At 33.5% G+C, this 14,102-nt stretch overlaps 1 protein-coding gene across 5 annotated transcripts in view; it reads right to left on the bottom strand.

Moving 5' to 3' along the window:
* The window catches only part of LOC113500442 (tachykinin-like peptides receptor 99D), a 101,044-nt gene that overhangs the window by 54,387 nt on the left and 32,555 nt on the right, over nucleotides 1-14,102 (bottom strand). The window lies entirely within an intron of this gene.

The raw sequence follows: 14,102 nt of genomic DNA, 5'->3' as shown, positions 1-14,102 counted from the left end.
CATATGTACGTGTGAGAAATAGTAACGATTTCTATTGAAAGAGATTTAAGTCGTGATAAGTACGCTCAGCAACAGAAGTCAGTTAACAAAATAGGTTTGTCCTATCAATTAATTCGATGTGCTGTAGCTTTAGTACTATGTAACGAATTAGAACTGACTCTTACCTAAAAAACCTGCTAAGCACCAGGTAGGCAAGTCTTAAAGTAGGTAATAATATTCCCCAGTTCCTGTATGCCATTGAAAAATACTGGCATTTTGTAAATCCGGCTGTGTTCACAGACTTCTGCCACAGACTGTACGACGCAAGACTTATTTCAATATATCTCGCGTTCCGGGACGTGCCAGGATTAGCACATACAGTGAAGAGCTCATACGATTCTGTCTGACGGTACAACTATAAAGCAAAATGAATTTAATTTAGAAAATTCATTTCTGCTTAGAAAAAGCGCTACGATTCTGAAAATTCTAATAATTATCAATTAGAATGTGACAACTGTCTCTAGATGTAAAGGGAAAGAATATTTGCTGAAAAAGATTTGACTATTATTATTGTTACGCCAAGTCTACATTTTTAACACAAAGCCCTTTCAACTAATTTAAAAAGTCAAGCGAAAACTTTTATATATTTTCTAGGTACGTTTTTTGTTCCAGTCTTATGGCAAAGACAGGAGAAGGAAATCCATTTCACTTTCTACTAAGGCATGGCATCATACTACGATCCTTATAGCAATCGGCTTATAACTAGACATATCATCAAACGTAAAGAAAACTAAAACAGACACGAAAAAGGTTAACATAGTTATGAAAGTTGACCAGTAAGCATCCGGAATTCCCTTCTATTCCTATCTTTGTAATTGAATTCGTGCGAACTTGTAACGATTTGTTCTATTTTCTTCCGATAAGTTCTATCTGTGTATGGTCGTTCAAACTTCGGCCCGTATGAAGCTGAGTTTATACGAACAGTTGTTGACATGTTTTGTTGACCGTTGAACGAGAACATGCGGAACGTTGGCACAGATATAAACAGACCGCACTGATTATACAATCGTATTTTCTTTTACTCCGATTTAACTGGTGTGGTGTTTGGTGCGCCGTTTTTTCTACACAGTCTGTAGTGGGTGAGTCAGAGTATTGTTTGATAAGATCATGATGTTTAAAAGTATTATTAAAATAAATTTAAAATAGTGATTTTAAATTTAGAGTTAACAAAGAACAGTTGAGGGCAAACCAAGAAGGCTGGTCCGAGGAGGTTAGGTTTAGGAAATTGTGGAAAAAAAATATAGGAGCCCTTCGCTCCGCAGTGAAATAATATTGGCTAGAATGACAAATGGTTTAACAAATTATAAAACTGCTGCAGCTATTAAAGGTCCTTTGGATTCTTTAACACTTCTTCCATTTGCCTAAATAATGAATCCAATAAAAACCTATTAAATACGACATGAGACCAAACATCTTTGCACCTGACGTTATGTTGATACAACTAAAAGCCATGGCCTTCAATATCGAGTTTATTAAAGGAAGAAATTATTGCATGGTCACAATGAACAAACACTTAAGTGATCCATTTGCCATAATTGATTCTTAGAACTGTCGTTACCACAAAACAAACGTGAAGTTAGTATCGTGATTTATTATGATTAATCACGCTACTTACTTTGAATATTATTGCATTTTTAAATATCGTCGCTTCTTGATAAACATACTGGTTGGTACTTGCTCTTTTATTTGTTTTAATCAGCTTTTATTTCAAGTACATAGTTTTGAGAAGGGCAGATAGGCAGTCGCCAGTCGGTCGCTCTTTGTAAAACACTAGTGCTTAGATGCATCCGGTTAGACTGCAAGCCGAATCCAACATAGTCTGAACAGGCAAGGATGGTTATTTGTTTCAATCGAGATAGCGACTGAGAAATTAACCCAAAAAGATATCAGCATTTGAAATATTTAATCTATTTGGTCTTACAGGCATCAGAAAACTTGTAAGGTAATAAATAAATCTTTCCGAGTTGTTAGTTAACGTGGCTCGTGAACCCGTAGGTAATGTTTCAACAAACAAAACTGTCCCGTTTTTTTTCAGGCCCGTACACGAATTATCAAAAGAAGATTCGTAGAACGATAAATTATAATTAATTTGTCATTCGTCGTCCATTACTTAATACCCTTCTCGAGTTCTCGACCACCATTAGGCACGATTAGTTTGGGCTCCAGAGGGTTTCCAAATTGAAACCCTTAGCGCTTGAGTATAACATAAACAAGGTGATTATACAGGTGTCTGTAATCAACTCCCTTTATAAACTCTTAAAGGATTTTGGTTATGTGGAAGCAAGACACTGTTATTCGTAATGTAGAGCGCTCTCTCGCTTTAATGATAGCAGAAGACCTACTTTAATAGCATATAATAGCACTGAACATTTGCAGTAAGTCCCCATTAGGGTCTTGAACTGTAAGTAATGTTAAATAGTTGTGAAGTTATAAGTACTTTTAAGACCGTTTAGTATCGCATACCGTAAACAATTTATATTTATAATAAAAGATATAAATTTAGTTGACATGTTTATTTAGCAATTTTAATATTTTAATTGTTTGGAAATGTTTGAAGCACAACTTTTGTTCCAGACCTATGTACCTACGTTATAAAATAAAAAACAACAGGAGCAATGCGAGTCAGACTTGCGATACTGAAGGTTACGTAGCATCACAGTTACTTAGTCTCCCTACCTTTATTTTAATATAGTGTCTCCAAAAATACATAATCTGTGAATTTCAACTACCTAGTTATCATAGTTAATGAGATACCTCTTGATAAGCTGAGCGATAGATGGATAGACAGCGGAGCCTTAGTAACAGAGGCTCGTATGGCGACAAATATGACCTTGAACTTCCAAACAGATTAAACACAGCGGGTTTGTGGTCATTCGCTCGAATTCCGATGACAGATAAGCTTATTAAAATGTATTACCTTATAAAGAAAACTATGCTTAACAATACTTACTTTTTTTTTGGTATATTATAAAAGTCGTGCAATTAAGATTGTCTTGAGTGATAGGAGCTAGAAAAAATATTTCCGCAATGAAATATTTGGATTGTTTGCACTAATTATGGTCATGATACTTAAGCATTTATTTCTCATACGTCCTTCGCTGATATGATCTAGTGAATCACCTTTCTTCTAACCAGACATTTGGGTGAGCTTTTGCACGAGCGCAGGTTAAACGCGGGATCCGTTATTCTAAAAACAAAATTCAACAAAATATTACAGGTATGAGCAAGTTATGAGCATTTGGCAGAAAAATATCGCCGAGCATTCGCACGAATGGATATTTAACTGAATCAGGACCATGAGAAAATGGATTGTAAAAATTTATAGAAGAGAAAAAAGTGTAGTATAAAAGTACATATATACATTCAATGTTAAATGAAATATGTAAGCAAATTTTCGTCTCAAATATTTGACGAAAAGAACAAAAACTGTCTCAGGGGTTACAATTTAAAGGTCTGTTGTTCGAACGACCACAGCGCGGATCACGGAATTAAATTATGATATAGAACAGTAGATATTTTTTATGTATTGAGGTCACATGCCTGGGGATCTAGTAAATCCTTTACTTGCTTCTGCCATACGTAAAAAGGTTTTATTTTTTTTATTTATGACAGAGACCATTTGAAAAACGAATGCTTATATTTTTTAATATCATTTCAAACGTTATGACCTACATTTCGAATCCATGAACTTTAATGTTACTTTCAAAGGAGTTTTGATAATAATATTATAATAATTATTTACGCCTACCAGCTCATTCACGTACAAAGTTTGAAACATAATATTTGTGGTACATAATTATAGTTTCCATTTTCAGGTTTTCATGCTGTAACAACATCATTAATTATTTATAAACCACGCAGCGAGCCTCCTTTAAACCGAAATATAGCCTTTTGTAGTTAAGCAACAGGATACCTTACCTACATGTAGCTCGAAAAAGGAAATTCCTTTTATTAAAAGAAAACACAAAAATAAGAATAAAAGTAAATAAAAGAAGTAAATTTTTGTTTCAATATCCGGAATGTTTGGTAGCATTTAATCAGGCTTATGTTAGTGACAGCTATTTGTAACACTGTATATTTTTCTGATGTACTTTGTCAAGTAATTCTTTCGTTATATTTTTCTATCACGGCAGTTCCATTTCCAACCATTTATATGTGAATTATAGGTACATAATTATCATTTTATGTTTCAAGTTTTAATATTTTTCTAATGTAATGAAAACTATTGTTATTTCTCTATGCGGCCACGGCAGGGCAAAGGCATCCTTTCTTTCGCCAAAACTATTTGACCTTTGGCTATTTCAATGCTTAATTTAAATTCATTGGTAGAATAATCTTCAAACGGACTGTTCTAAAGCTACCTTTACGTTAAAAGACGTAGACAAAGCGATTACGTGATTACTTTCAGTCTGCCAGCCTTATTTGATTAAACCTTAGCTGATAGAAAAGTCAAAGGTAATCGATTCTCATTACAATAAAATATTTCAAGATACATTTGGAGCGGTCTCATTGATTTATTACGATTATAAATTTACTAGTAAAATATCTGAAAAGATAAATTATTTACGCTTCAAATCGAACAAATTTTAATTATTCACTTGAACAAATACAAATTAAAACAATGAAGCGAGCATTATACCCTCGATTATTAACATTACTTCTGTTACTCAAAATCTGTTTAAGTAATCGGTAGGATCGTTGCCGATTGCTCAATTAAAAAGTTTCATTTTTAAATATGATCAATTATGTCACAGATTAAAGTTCAGCGCGTTCTATAATAAAATTATTTACCGGTATACTTACATATAAATGCCATTTTATTTTCTCGTTAACACAAGCTATTAGGCCAAACCATGCCTGACGTGTGACGGGTTCGATCTCAACTTACACTTAGGACTAGTGCTTGTGTTTTCCACAAACGCATGCTCTGAGTCTTGGAGTCTTTGTGCATGTGACTTGAATGTCTGTTAAGTCCACCGCGACTTGAGGGTTAAATGCTTCTATTCCTTAGTGCGGGAGTCGGTCATAAATAAATGTAAAAACCCCTGTGAGTTATTTATGCCTTTTGAACTAGTAATGTTTAAACTAAAGTAAATGACTAACTTGAGCTTTGTTGACTGTTAACTGTTCACAGTTTTGTTTGTCGTTGACCGGTGCCATATTTGTTCAGCAAAACCGCGAAAGTTTCGCAACCCTTTATTTGAGTTTAAGTCAAACGCAGATATTTCTGTTTGCAATACATTTTTAAAGTAACAGGTGTAAAGTGTATGCGTAATAAATAACGAAGTAGGCGGAACTACGACTGCGGATTTGTACGCTTTTAACATGTTTTCAAACTACGTGTTTGTTTGAAATAAGTCTGTTCGAATTTTATAGCAATATTTTATGGTCTATCATGAAAGATTTGATTTTATCACTGTTTATTTTAAGCCAATTAACTGAAATTCGATTTGTTTTAAGGTATTCTGTTACAAAAACTACAGGTTTTTTGTGAAAAAAACACGTTCTTTTTTAATTTCAGGTTTAAGCCGGTGAGAGGAAATGATTTGTAAAAAGTAAAATAAAATAACGCTGTCGTGTTTGACATCTCGTCAAACTTTTATCAATTTCCCAGGACCCATGTCAAAAAGTCTGAATTCCTTTATAAATGTAACAAAGCGGTTTCGGAACAAAGCATTTTAGCAATGAGAGGATTTTATGAAACCCATACAGCAAAGATCGGAAGATTCCCAGAATTATCAAAGAATGTTGAAATGATAATTTGTTGTGATAACTTCTGTTTGTTTTATGAATAGAACGGCTTTGTAACCAATTACAAAGATGGTTTCAATGAAATCTTACTCACTTAAATTTTGATTGTTACAAACAAAAATCAAAAGGCCGTTGTCTAAATATTTACTGTAAATTTTCTCAGCATTTGGCGGGCGGAACACAAATCGATTTACAAACTGGAAAAGGGAATCGTTATTTGAAACTGCTTATTTATAACATTTTACACAATAGGTATCTACTTACATGAGGAGCTTGTGGTTAAACAACAACTACACAAGTTGACCGATCATAGGTTAAGTTACGCTTGATACGGTCGGTCCTTGGATGGGTGGATAACGAGTTCCTCCAGGTTTCGGAAGGTACGTTAAATTGTGCGTCCCGGCTGTTAATTACACATTTTTGACAGTCGTTACAAATAATCAGAAACTTTAAAGTCTGGCAACTGGTCTGGCTAAGAGGTATCGTGTTGCCTAGATAACGGAGTCGAGGAGGTAAGATACGCAGTCTCTTCTTGTAAAACTGGTACTGAGCTGCATTCGGTTAGACTAGAACGCGACCCCAACATAGTTGTTTCAAGGCTAGGATGATGAGGGATCTACCTACATAATTATAAGTGTTTCTGTAACCAAAGTTGACTGCCATATTTCTTTCAGTATAAGAGTATCAAACGCCCATTAAAAAACTTCAAAGCAATCACTCATGAAACATTTCACATGATACTCTAACGATATGAATGAATTATTTATGTTCTATTGCAAGGAATACTCGAACAAAAACAGTTTCATAAATCAGAATTGATTGATATGTTGTAGAGCATAAGTTGTTTACCTGAATATATTGTTTGAAAGTTATTCAACAGCGTGGCAAAACAATATGCGTGAGTTTGCGAAAACTAAGTCTGATACTTAGCTTTTGACAGTTACTATGTTACTGGGTTATACTATTTATGTTAATGAAGCTGTAATAGCCGTGAAAAAGGTTTCGAGTTTGATCCTAAGTCACGCAACGACTTTTGGAATGTTGTGTGTGGTTTAAAAGTAAATCTGACAGTTGCCATGTTCCAAAATGGCGACTTTTTATAGTTGTATGTCGTCTCTTACTTTCTCCGATGTATATGAAAAAAATAACTTGCAAGAAGCGTTTACTGAATTTCATGGTCTCTTTAAATTATTTTTTGATCTATGCTTCCCTATAAATACAAAAAAAAGGTCAAATAAAAAAGGGAATCATAAATGGTTAACGAAGGGTATAAGAAGGTCCTGTATAAGAAAGAGATATCTATACCTAACCCGACAACACGATAAAACGAATGGAAAAATGCTAAATAAAAAATATAAATCATACAGCTACATACTAAAAAAGTGCATATATAAGTCCAGACAACTACAAAATAAGAAATATATAGATAATAATAAAAATAAATGTAAAGCCACATGGGCAGTAATTAATGAAAACATTGATGAACAAAATTCAAGAACACAAATTGACAAAATCGTTATAAAAAACCGGACATATGAAGATCCTCAGGAAATAAGTGACATATTTAATGATTTTTACATACAATTGACAAATAATAATAATTTTAAGTACAATGCTGACGAGATAAACAAAAACATCGATATTAATTATGAACATACAATGTTTCTCAAACCTACAGATGCTATGGAAATATTTAGAATAATTAAAAATCTTAATAACACAAACGCAGCAGGAGTAGATGACATAACCACCAAAGTAATTAAATTATGTGCACCATACATATGTCAACCGCTGTGTTATTTGATTAACTTATCTTTTGAGGAAGGTACTTTTCCTAATATACTGAAAAAATCAATAGTTAGGCCACTTTATAAAAAAGGCGACACCACGGCCATGAATAACTATAGGCCAGTGACGCTTATTCCAATCATGTCAAAAATCTTCGAGAAGGTTATGTTGAGAAGGCTTCAAGAATTTACGACAAGTCATGGTTTACTTAGAGATGAGCAATTTGGGTTTAGACAAAATAGTAGCACTTCATTGGCATGTTTCAATTTGGTTAAAATTGTCACCCAGGCTATAAATGATGGCTTACCAGTCGCGGCGATCTTCCTAGACATGAGCAAGGCGTTCGATTTTGTGGATCACAATTTGCTCTTGCACAAATTAGAAAGATATGGAATAAGAGGTAAAGCGAACGAATGGTTGAGAGACTACTTAAATGATAGACAACAATGTGTGGAAATCTCTAAAATCCATAACAATAACAAAAGAGTGGTTCATAGAAGTGCCTTTCAACAAAATAATTTTGGAGTACCTCAAGGCAGTATATTGGGACCATTTTTGTTCCTCATGTATATTAATGATCTCCCAAATGCCGTTTGCCATAAGATAATCTTCTTTGCTGATGACACAACCCTTATTGTAAAAAATGAAAACGCTAAAACGTATGAATCAGAAATAAATAAAGCAATAGACAAAATAATACACTGGCTAAATTCTAATAATTTACAAATTAATATAGAGAAGACAAAAATGATCCAATTTTATACATATAAAAGAAAACCATTGATTTTAAATGTTAATTATAATAATACGGTCATTGAAGAAGTTGCAAGTACCAAATTTCTGGGTATAAATTTGGATCAGAATTGCAACTGGAAATCACATGTAGATTACGTTTGTGACAAACTCGACAGATTTGTTTATGCTTTAAAAAGATTAAGAGTCACGGTATCCACAGAAGCTGCTTTGTGTGCGTATCACGGATATGTTTCGTCCGTACTCTCATATGGTCTTTTATTGTGGGGAAATTCGGTGGATTTTATAAAAGCGTTTAGAGTGCAAAAAAAATGTGTGCGTGCAATCTGTGGAGCCTGGTACACAGATAGTTGTAAACACTTGTTTAAAAAATTCAATATTTTACCATTACCTTGTATGTACATTAAAGAATTATGCCTATTTGTTCAACAACATCCAGAGTTATTTGTTAAGAATAAAGATGTAACGAAACGGAATGTAGCTCCCAGAAACAAGCATAAGTTATGTCTACCGCAATGCAAACTCGAACTGTATAAAAGGAACTCGTACGTAAATGCCATAAAGGTATATAACAAATTACCCAATGTTTTTAAAGATTTACCTTTTATCAAGTTCAAAAAAAAGTTGACGCAATGGTTGAAAGAAAAATGTTTTTACGATCTCAGTGAATTTATGTCATATCGCGGAGAAGAAAATTGATCAATAACGTTGATATATGTACTTTTGATAGTTAATGGAGGTTCAAATGTATTAAATAAAATCTTTGACATTAAAATATAGATATGACTTGTTATGGGCAATGGTATGGTATGGTATTAACAGACATAATTAAATAAACATTTTTATCTCTTAAACTGACATATAACTTTGACATTGATTAATAAATTGATGTTACAACTGTCATTGACGGGAGTTCATAATTTTGTGGTTTATTTAGGGTTTAAAATAATTAAATTAAATAATAGCATTATATTGTACGTACCTCATAATACAAATATTTGCACACCATATGTAATGGTAGAATGTAAATGGGCCATTTAGATTTAAGATCATACTTTGTACACCTACATTCTAGCAAATAAAGAACTTTGACTTTGACTTTGACTTTGAAAAAGCACGTAAAAATTTAATTCTTGCGCCTGATCTCCCTTCTTTCGTGTCGGATTGTCGTTGCATGGGCTATACGAGTAAAGGAACAGGGAATACACACTCTGAGTTTCATAGATTAGGATATCTTGTTGTCTTTTATTTACAATCATGACGAAAACAGTTCAGGCAACGTCATATTGCATTAGAATTCAAATCGAATGGAAAACCTCAAACTTAGAAATTACATTTCATCACGTGACTTGGACTTGCCATTACAATAAAGAGTTATTTAATAATCTTTGTATCTGTAAATATATCTTGTCTACAGAGTTTTTACTCTGTTTGAATGGTATATCACTATAAGGTATTTATACTAGCTAATGTACCTCTTTTAGCGACCCTCAAATCATTGAAATTCTTCTCAAGATTCCAGCATATCCAATACAATACTAAATCGATCTAATTTTTCGCCGTACCTTTCATCTCATTGTCTGGCTCCGTAAAGTGAACGTGTATGACCGTCGGTTAAACGTCAAAACCGTATACTTCCATCGGTATGGAAAACCCTCTACTTTTATCGGCTGGTTTTAACGGGAGCTTTAAATTGTTATGCCACTACTTTTTTATTTCTGTTTTGACCTTAATTTATACAAAACAGACATTTAAATGTTTCTTTTTAAAATTTGAAATTCAAAATCGATTTGTCTTCAGTCAATTACGAGTTTGATTTAGAAAACTGCACTAAAATAGTATCAATGATATAGTCAATACCTTACTCAAAGTGTATTTGTAATAAATCTCCCAAATAATTTATTCTTTCTTCTACTATTTTATGTCAACAAAATTTATCATATTTCGCACGGAACCACATTTTTATTTATTAGTCTACAAACATCTATCTTAAAACAATGCCTTACCACGGAATACCTACAAACAAATACTAGCTTCATATTTACTGTAGAAACAAAGAGTTCTGTTGCCGACCATTTCCGTCCAGGGCTTCCCTTAACAGCTTTTTTTGTTTAATTTTCTTTTACTTTAAATATATAGCAGTAATTTATTTTATAACGTTCTAACGGTCGGTAAAAACAAATAGTTCGACGCAATTTATTTATTTTAACGCTATCTTGATCGTGCCTACGGCGAATTTATTTTGATACATAGGAAGTTAAACTTCGGGTATTTTTCCAGCACGTGCTTTAGCTAAATACTCACGCAGACCCATCTGAAAAGAAAATATACATTCTCGTTGCTCAGAGGCTTGACGGTGTTTCTTCGCATTACAAATAGAACATTTCAAGTGAATCGGATTGTTGAATTATTTTTGTGATTAATTCCTTTTCGGACATGTGACTTGAGTATCTGCCAGTTTAATAAATTTAAGCTATTAAATCAGTGTTAGCACTGTAAGATATTTTAAAGCCTACATTTTCTGATCAGTTTTCGTTTGTATGTGATATAGTCGCATTCCTGATACATTGCATGAACAAAAACGTTAATCATATTTCTTTTTATTATGTGTTAACAAATTTATGAGTTTCGGATTTCCTCTTTATTTGTCCCATAATATATTGAGATTTGCCAAATTTCATGGTTCTAGGTCAACGGAAATTATGACGGAGTTTTTTTAATGTGCAGACAATGTAACTTATATTTGGCATATATTTTACTAATCCCTTGTTTTATTATTTAAATCTCAAGGAAGCGCAGGTACCAGTACTTGGTAATCACAACTTTAATCTTTACGCTTTCCTGAAAGGAACGTGACTTGCAGACAGAGATTTTGAAAGGATTTTTATCGAGGCTTTTTACCTAAGAAAAAACAGGTAAATGTTAGAAAAAAAATCGTTAAAAAATTGTATCGTTTAAATTTTAAACTAAATATTTGTCAAAACCACATACTAACTTATGGTCAGTGTTTAATGTTTAACGAGTAAATAAATGGTTTATGAAGGTTATGTAATCCAAGCGAGAATTATTGCGTGCTTAAAGTAATTTATGTTTCAATCATTTAGAATTACATTAGGCTGCCAATAAATTGTTGATGTTTAGGGCTTTTAAGCTCAAAGTAAGTACCTACGCTGGCGAGGAGCTTAATGTGTGCTTAAGTGAAAACAACAACCATTTACGCTTTGAAACTGAAATCCTGTATCTTCAATAAAGGTACGGTCAATTCTGAAGGAGAGTGAAATTAAACTGTTATCATTTTTTTAAATCATTAATAACACTCAGCAACAGCAGCGACAGCAATTTAAGGATCTAGACAGACGGATCGTATTTCAACTGCAAATTGCACGCCGACTGCAATTGAACTGCAATCGTACTACACTTGGACGAAGGTACCGAGACTGAGGACAAACATTCGTAGATCACGAGTATGCTACACGGGGTTCGAAACTGCGACTGGTCGCGCTCAGTGGGTTTAGCGTGGTTACCTTAACCACTCGGCTATATGTGCAGTCAACGCCGTGTAGTGCGCTGTTCAGCTTCCCCAATCGTATTAATATTACTTTGATGGGTGGTAGTTAACCTTCAAGTGATTTGTTGCTCTTGTAATTCGTTCTAACAACAGCTGCAGTTTCCGCAGACTATAACAAATGAGTGATAACTAACATTCTAAGCAATATAAACACTGAATAACGCCACAAGAGTGGTACCTCATAAAACAGTATCGTTATTTTTATTAGACCCGACTTTTAACGATCTGTTTTTAAATTTATTACTGCAGTGTTTGTATGGTTACGCGGAAAATCACATACATTTTGACCTTTCATGTTGTGATAAGCCTATAAAATCTTTATTGACATCGTATCGAATATTCTTAATGGTGTTTCCAGATAAAATATATAATCTTGATACATAAAATTGCTTTAATGTAATTTACATGTTTTCTTAAAAAGGGAGGAAACGACCTTCTGGACTTCTATTTATATACATAACATAAACATGTCAATAAAATAAGGCAAAAATTTCCAGTAACACTCAGTCGGACATTATAAAAAAACAGCTTTCTTTTACTAACAATAAGAATGTGAATATAGGTGAATTAAAAAAAGACTGTGTCTACCTGTAAAAAGTATAACAATTACGTAATTATTAAAAAAAAGCAGCAATATTTACGAAATCAGCTTACATTTATGTCAAAAGTAGTTTAAGCAATGAATTACAAATAATACACGCATTGAACTACTACTGTTGCTCTATCTCATTATAAAATTAGAGCTCATATTAATGTTAAGTTTACACAATATGTATATTGGTGTTTCTGGTAATAGCTGGAGGCCTCAGAATTATTACACGTATCGGTTCGAGTATCTTTTGACTATCAGCTGTCAATAAATATCCAGAGAATGAAGACTGCTAGAGTTATCTACCTGTGTTGAAATTTCGGAGCCACGGGCTTATATTACCCAAAAATCATAATGCTGGCCAATATATGTTCGTTTTTAATGGCAAACTCAAGTAAAAATACACGTTATCCAAGTCAAGGCATCTAAAATCTTTCTAGATATTTTTTTTATTCGAGTCAATCAGACAGATACACTAAAACGTTTTGAACATAAATCGTTATCAAAATGCTTTAAGAATTACCATAAATCTTTTAGAAATTCAAATACGGCGTTAATAAGAAGTCTTACATAAAATGCGTTCGATCGTCAATTTTATGTGAGCATCGAACATCGATATTAGTATTCATGAAATTTCGAATCCCTAGGGAAATTATAAACGGTGCAATTTGTGTAAAATCAATCGGAGTACGACATCGCTAAATAATGACGGGTGTTCCGTTCCTATTCGCCGGGCAACGGGGATGAATGGTCGGCCCGTTCGCTTTATACAACACAATACGAAACAGATCAGTGACCAGAAGCTAACTTTGTTGTCTATCTTTTCAAACGTATCGATATTCGTGAGTTACTTATGTGAATACTGTCGTGGTGAATTGATTAAGATGATCATCCTAAATGCCAACCCGCGGAGATCTAGAGTGGTGATAGTGGAGTAGTGTAGTAGGTGAGCAATACTCAAACCTTCCTTGAATGGGAATAGGTTTGTACCCAGCTGTTTGATAATCTATAGGCTGGTATTGTTAAGAATAAAACATTTTGGGTTTTATTCTATTCCTTCGTTTGTTAAAGATAAATCAACTTAGCCAACATGGTTTATCGTATGACTGTTGCAGTCAACCTGAGTCATTGCTTTTCGTTATGGAATACATCGCCTCGTGGTAGGCATCTGACGAAACGAGTAAAAGCAAATCAGCATCAATAATGTACATGAAAAAGTTAAACCTCGAGTGTATTCATATACCGGTACGAAAGCCACACGTTAAAGTGTGATAACCCGTTGGTTAGAGGTTAAAATACCACGTTGAATACTGGATCGGAACCAGCACTTGAGTTGCGGAATTTCGTGAACGGATAGCTCCTAAAATATCGGCGTAGAAATGAAATTACTTGTAGAGCAGAAATTTAATCCAGTTGACCTGATATTTTAGGGCTTCCTAATATTTTCCTGAACGCTAACAAATTGTATATTACAGAGACCTTATATATTTTCGATAGGTAGTAAAAACAACATTTACAATAACTTAAAATCGATTACTTTGTTTAAATCCTCATCAGTTCGGACTATCTGCGGAATAGTAGCCGTCAAGTGGAGAATTGAATTTATACATCATT

The sequence above is a fragment of the Trichoplusia ni genome, chromosome 14 (assembly GCF_003590095.1).
Source record: "Trichoplusia ni isolate ovarian cell line Hi5 chromosome 14, tn1, whole genome shotgun sequence".
Taxonomy (NCBI): domain Eukaryota; kingdom Metazoa; phylum Arthropoda; class Insecta; order Lepidoptera; family Noctuidae; genus Trichoplusia; species Trichoplusia ni.
Note: the sequence above shows the minus strand (reverse complement) of the source record. Positions and strands in the feature narration are given on the sequence as shown.